The sequence below is a fragment of the Phocoena sinus genome, chromosome 1, assembly GCF_008692025.1.
Source record: "Phocoena sinus isolate mPhoSin1 chromosome 1, mPhoSin1.pri, whole genome shotgun sequence".
Classification (NCBI taxonomy): domain Eukaryota; kingdom Metazoa; phylum Chordata; class Mammalia; order Artiodactyla; family Phocoenidae; genus Phocoena; species Phocoena sinus.
This window is the reverse complement of record NC_045763.1, coordinates 152,197,180-152,204,513: the sequence shown is the minus strand read 5'-3', so window position 1 is coordinate 152,204,513 and position 7,334 is coordinate 152,197,180.

Below are 7,334 nucleotides of genomic sequence, written 5' to 3'. Positions count from 1 at the left end.
CACCTGGGCCCCCGAGGGTCAGGCAAGGGGGAATACCTTACGCCGGGGTCGGCTACGCGGGGCGGGGCGGAGATGTTGCGGGGGTGTTGAGGGGGGTTGGGTGAGTGGCGGCGGGGGTTGATACCACTGGGGTCCAGAAATTTTCAGGGTCTCTGGAACAGCTCTTGCCCCTGAGAGGCTCTTGGTCCTGGTTAGAGGCCCTGTTGTCTTTCCATTGTGCTGTTCTCATTTAGCAAGGGGCAACCTGACAGTACTAGAGGTCCCCAAAGTATTTCCCCATCCTGAGTAATTTGCTTCCCTCAAATCAAAATCTGTAAAGGCACTTGACCACTTCTTTAAGACTGTAAGGAGGAAGGAGGGATGGAATGGGATGGAGACCGACTCTCAAGTTGGAGGGATAGGGGAGAGCTGTTTCAGGGTTCTGAATTCAACTGTCTTCAGTTGGATCAACCTTAATTGTATCCCAGAAATGCAGTTCTGGAAAGTTCTTACTTCTTCAGCAAATAAGGCTTCTAAATTTGAGTGGGTCCCTCAAGATGTGGTGGAATTTACAAAGCATTGGGAGGAGGTGGAGAGAAACAAAGGGAAACACTCATTCATTAAAAAATGTATTATACTCCTACTATGTAACTTGTGTCCCTAAACCTGTAAATAGCTGCCCACTCAAGTTTTCCTTTCTGTGATTTTGGAGCCAGGTAGGGCATGACATATGGCTTCATTTTTAAGGCCTGGAGCAGAATCCCCAGGTCCAGAATCCCCATACTGAGTGTCATTTAGAGTGAAATGAGAATATCCACAGGCTCTCCTGCTTCATCTAGATGTGGAGTGTAATGGGGAGAAAGGAACATTTCCCCTTGAGTCTTCATGGTAGCTCAATCCTGTGCCCAAGGCCACACAACTGGTGAGAAACTGGCAGAGCTGGGATTCAGAGGCCTCAGGAGGATGGTGCCTCCAGCTGTGTATTCAGGACATGCTGAAGATCAAGAAGGATGTGATCCCCAGTGACTGAAATTTATATTTAGTGTCTGCCCACTTTCCCACTTCCACTGATTCTTTCTATTGTGAGTTAGGGGTGGAGAATGGGGCCGTTGGCTTCCTTTATAGCTGGAGAAGATCCACTTATGCAGGAAACCAACACTGCTTCCCCAAATCTGGAGGATCACAGGAGGTGGTAGCCAGTTTGGCATTCTTCTCTCTGCCGGCCTCCCCTGGGTTATCTGTGAAAATAGAATGAGGCCCAGGTGAAAGTTCCCCCCCCCCACCCCCGACTTCCTTTCCCCAATGAGATCTGCATCCATTCCTGGGGCCCAGGTAGCTGGGGCCATCTGGATAGATTAGGGCTCTCAAGAGGAAGCATGGGTAATATAAGATCAAGCATAGGGCTGAGTGTTAGGAGCCCTGAGTTCTAGTTCTGACTGACACCAATCATGTCTGTGGCCTTTTACCCCATCACTTAGTCATTCTACAAATACTGGTGCCCACTAGGTGCTGGCCTATGGATATGATGGTGCCAGGGTGGACATGGTCTCTGAGAGTTCTCAGTCTAGTGAGAAATAAGCAAATCCTAGACAGAGGAAGATGTGTACACAGTGGGGGAAGAACAGAATGCCCTTGGGGTATATAACAGGAGGGAGCCCCTAGCGCAGAGAGGAGGAGGTTGGTCTGGGTCAGTTTCCTGCAGACAGAGCTTTTTAAGCTGAGACCTGAAGGATGTGAGACAGTTAGCCAGATGAATCAATATTTTATCATAAGTATACAGATGAGCCTAAAATTCCCTTTCAAGCTTAATCAAGACTTCTATGAAATCTAGATTAGTCTAGACCTAATCTAGATTCCAGGTATCCCTAACACTTAGCCCACTGCTAGGCACAAAAAAGGCACTCAATAGATGCTTATGAACTAAAGGAATGCATGTACAGTGGAATTCAAAGGCTAAAGTGATTTCCCTCTGTTCCCAGCTGAACTGACTATTGCAGGGGTGGGGGGGTGGGGATTTGGGGTAGATCTCCCGTACCTCTTGGACCTTCCCCGCCCTCACTTCAGATTCCTTTGATCAGAATGTGAATCCCCATTTAGGGGGCAAGCCATGATAGCCAAAGTCTGCAGAGAAAAGAGATCTCAGTTCCAGTCAAGATGCAGCCTGCTGGCCTCTAAGGAACTACAAGAGAGGGCTTTAATGATGAATGGACACTGCTGCTGTCTGCCTACAGCAGACAGGCCAGGGAGGCAGACAAACAGACACAGAGCCGGAACAGCATACAACTCGGAAATGATCATAACTGCTAAAACTCAATGCTCAGATTCCTTAAAGGGAGACCTGGTCTGTCTCAGAGTGAGAATGCCTGACAGAGAATCTGATTACGTCAGGGGACTTGGCTGCCGGCAGGTATTGGGGAATTCCTGGGTCATGTGCTCGGATGTGCCCAGGAATCTGGGCTGAGCTGAGCCATCTCAATCCTGCCTGCCCCACCAGCCAGTTGCGGGGTGTTGGGGGGAAGCCTACTATTGGTGATCACTGTGTGAGGGGCTCTGGGATTAACCATTTATTGAGCCTACTAGGTGCCTCACTGGGGAGACAGTTAGGAACAAATATCTGTGCCTGTTCTTGCACACTTCACAATCTGTGTGTGTCTGTGTGTGTCCAGACCAGCAGAAGAGAATGTTAATGTGGCTCAGAGTAAGGACTGCTGTGATGTGTGAAGTGCAGGGTGCTCGTGGGAGGGCAGGTGAGGGATACCAAGGCCACGCTTTGGGGTGTTTCTGCTGAAAAAGAAATACATCTAAGATGACTCTTGAGGGGCAACTAAGAATTAGCTCCCTGCTCTCAGGAAGTTTACAGTTTAGTAAGGGAAATAAGATAAATAAAGTACCATGTAATCCAAAGCAGGAAGTGGGAAGGCTGGGCTTCCCTGGTGGCGCAGTGGTTGGGGGTCCGCCTGCCGACGCAGGGGACACGGGTTCGTACCCCGGTCCGGGGGGATCCCACGTGCCGTGGAGCTGCTGGGCCCGTGAGCCATGGCCGCTGGGCCTGCGCGTCTGGAGACTGTGCTCCGCAACGGGGGAGGCCGCGACGGGGAGAGGCCCGCGTACACAGCACTGTAAGTCAACTATACTCCAATACAAATTTTTTAAAAGTAAAATAAAAGCTAAGCAGAAGGTTAGATAGGTGGTTTGGTCAGTAGCACAAATTTAGGGCACAAGAGACGCACTTAAATTCTTGAAGGAACTTCCCTGGTGGCGCAGTGGTTAAGAATCCTCCTGCCAATGTAAGGGACACAGGTTTGAGCCCTGGTCCGGGAAGATCCCACATGCCGCGGAGCAACTAAGCCCGTGTGCCACAACTACTGAGCCTGCACTCTAGAGCCCGTGAGCCACAACTACTGAATCCCGCACAATGAGAAGCCCGCGCACCGCAACGAAGAGTAGCTACCCCCAACCCCCAGCTCGCCCCAACTAGAGAAAGTCCATGCACAGCAACGAAGACCCAATACAGCCAAAATTAAATAAATAAATAAATTTATTTTAAAAAATGCTTGAAGAAAATATGAAGGAAAAAATTTTATGAGTGTTAACCAAAAAATAAGCAACTTCTTGCAACTACCCTATGTCTGGTCTCATACCATAAATTTCACATCCCCATATCTACACTGTTAATCCAGTCTTTCCCTTGGAGAGATGAAAACAAACTATAATAAATTTAAACTATGTATGTATATATAAAAAAAAAAAAGACAGGTACAAAATGCCACGTGGGGCTGAAAGGATGGGTCTTATTCTGGCTCAGGGGTTTGAGGGAGGGCCTCACAGGAGGCCAGTTGGACCTTGAAGGGAGGGTAAACTGTGATGAAAGACCTTCTGGGATGGGGTGGGGGTGGGGTAGGAGTGAGGGGAGATGCTGAAGGAGTAGTGGGGGCAGGAAAGTAGAGGGCCAGCTGAGCACTTTCTGGATCTGATGATCTGCAGGGGAGCTCCCAGGCCCTAGAGCATCTCCTGCCTTGGGATTTATCTCAGTATAGATGCCTGGGCCCCTGTTTCCTTTTCTCTGGAAAAAGGGCTGCTGCAGGCTAAAGGGCTCAGCTTACCACCTCTTTGCCTGAGACCTCAGCCATTATATTTCCCTTTCTCAGAGCTCTGAGCTACAGCCCTCAGTAACTGACACTCTCGGGTGGTGGACAATATGGCCTTGAAGGTGCTGACCTTTCTTCCTCAGGGGCTGGTGGAACTGCTTGGTTAGGAACCTACACGTTAGAAGTGGCCCTCCAAGATTGGGAGCCGGGCATCCGAAAACAGGATCGTGAATTCTGCAAGTCTCTGGCAAATTGAGATGCTTGACTCAATGCTGTCCTCTGCTGACCGAACTAAGCCTAGCAAGTTTTATGGGATGCCCGATGCTGTGACCACAAGTGGAGGTCAGCTTAGGCAATTTGTTCATTTAATGAGCAATTTGTTCATTTCATTCATTCATTCATTCAACAAATATGTGCTGAGCAACTACAATAATAGGTATAACGTTATCCGACATTTATTGAGCCAGTCCTGGTTCTAAGCATCTTAGATAAAGTGTCATGTCCAAGACCACTCAGTCCTAGCTACGAGTAACACAGCTGGGAGGCAAACCCTGTCAGCCTTACATCACAACTCAAGTCCCTAAGAATCACATTGTCTTGTGGTGCCCACATGGGCTTCGGAAACACAAGACGGAACTGGTGAGCCGCTTACAATATAAATTTAGTAAGCCTTACCGGGAGTTTGGGGAATTTTGTGCTGCAGACGCTGAAAACAGTCCCCAAAGCTCTCAGTTACAATGGGAAATTGAATGTTATTCACGGGCCAGGCCTGAGAGGGATGTGACCAAGGAGAAGCTAGCTCTTCTCCCCAAGCCAGAGAGTTTGCACTGTCTCCCACCTGGAGCAGCAGGGAAATTACACACAGACGGACAGGAGTCACGAGTCCTGGGTTCCAGGGAATTCCCTGGTGGTCCAATGGTTAAGAGTCCTTGCTTTCACTGCCGAGGGCCCGGGTTCAGTCCCTGGTCGGGGAACCCCGCAAGTTGTGTGGTACAGCCAAAAAAAAAAAAAAAGGAGTCCTGGGTTCCACCTCCTCTTTCACCACTACCCACATTGTTGGTCATGGCCAAGGACTTTCTCTTTGGGGTGCAGTTTCCTCGTCTATAGAAAGGGATTTGGATAAATCAACTCTGAGTTGCATTTCAACTCTGCTGTAACTTCTCTGCAATGTTTAAGTAGGGACAAATTAGAAATCTCAGTCATGCCTGTTCTTTTGCCCACCTGGCAACTGATTCCCTCACTACAGGACACTCAGGAGCCCCATTCCTGCTCCCACCCCTGGCATGATGTTTTGGCTCAGGAGTTTGACACCCTGGGCTCCTGGCTCTGCTCTGCCACTAACTGACTATGACTATCCCTTATCTCTCGGCAACTCTCTGGATAAGAATTATTCTCTTTTGCACAGCTAACACACTTGCTGTGTGCTAGTCACCGTATGAATGAATTCAGTCCTCACCACAAGTCTATGAAATAGGTTCTAACATACGAGTATCCCCATTGCACAGATGAGGAAACTGAGACACAGAGAAATTAAATACCTGCCCATGTGGGGTTACAGAGCTGGCAAGTGGTGGAGCCAGATTGGAGCCTAGGCAATCTGGCTCCAGAAATAGCATTCTCAACCATCATACTTTGGCTTGGAGAGGATCCTTGATTTACCCAAGTCTCAAGTAGACTAAGCTCTCTAAGTCATAGTTCACTCAACATGAAGCGTGCCTCAGGACCCCTCCTGGGCTTGCTGTGGGACGAAACAAGATGTGAAGCTGTCAGACTGATGGTTTCTTCTCAGTCTGCTTGGGGTTTTGCTGGGCTCTGGTCCTCCCAAGTCTGCTCCCCCAACCCCCATTCTGGCTGAGACCGAAGTGTGTGTTTGTGTGGATGGGAGCTATGACAGCAAGGGGCTGTCCCCCTGAGCTACAGCTGATCTGATCTGGGACAAAGGACTGTTAAGATAAGTTCAGCGCTAGGAAGTGGTCATTGAAACCACCCAAGGCTGGAGCTCTGTGCTGGGGGAGGGAGGGAGCAGCCTCACTTGGGGGAGAAAAGGAAGGGCCTTTGAATTACTCTCACTGCTTGTTTTTTTTTTTTTTTTTTTTTTTTTTTTTTGCGGTATGCGGGCCTCTTACTGCTGTGGTCTCTCCAGACGCACAGGCTCAGCAGCCATGGCTCACGGGCCCAGCCGCTCCGCGGCATGTGGGATCCTCCCGGACCCGGGCACGAACCCATGTCCCCTGCATTAGCAGGCAGACTCTCAATCACTGCGCCACCAGGGAAGCCCTCACTGCTTGTTTTTTAATGCCAGACGAGGGTTCTTGCTGAGAGTTGGGAGGTGGGGTGGGTGGATATTTGTGTAGCTTTTAAGTCTAGGGCTTCTAGTCAGTACTTTGGAAAGGGGTCTCCTTACCTCACTGTTAACGGCAAAACAAAAAGAGCTCCTTTCTGCCCCTCACTTCTATGTTCATTCTCAGTCTCCGAGGTTGTGTAACTCCCATTGCTGTGGGGTGGGGATGTAGAGGGGCCGCCTATGCTTATGACTGGGACAAAAGCTTTCATGGGATTCCTCCACTGGGTACCCAGTCACCAAGTACTGTCCACCAGCTAACCCTGGTGTGTTGTTGCCATTAGTCATCTGAGATCCTTGATGGACTGAGATGGAGAATACGTAAATAAAAATAAACCCCTATCATTACAGTGGTCAATACTTTCATACCCACTGATCCTTCACTGACCCTGTGAAGTCAGGGCCTTGGGTTAGATTCTGGGGTACAAAGGCTGTTGATATAGATGAAGAAGGGGGTACATGAGGCTCAGAATGGCAGTCAGATAATGGGTTTCCATACCGAGCTCTGCCCCTTGCTGGCCACATGACCTGGGGTGGGTGACTCAGTCCCTTCAGGCCTCAGTTCCTATTGGCCAAAGGAGATCCTGAACGTGGAGCCTCTTTGTAAACTGGAAAAGGCTCTCCAGCAGCTGGGGATTTATGGCTGTGCGCACTGTGGCTTAGAACTCAGTACTTTATACTCCATTTAAATGCTGCTCCCTTGAGGGGGCTGAGGTCTTCCTCCTCCTGGTCCTGCCTCCACAGCTGCCACCCTGCACTCAGGGAGGTCCAAAGAGGTCCAGGCAGGACCAGAAAGGACAGGGCATGGGAGGTATGCCCAGGAGGGACGAGGGAGGAAGGTCTGCCCAGTGCCGCCTCCCTGCCCATGCTTGGCTCCCACTGGCAACCTAAGCCCTTTGCCTCCCAAACTGATCCTGGAATGTAAA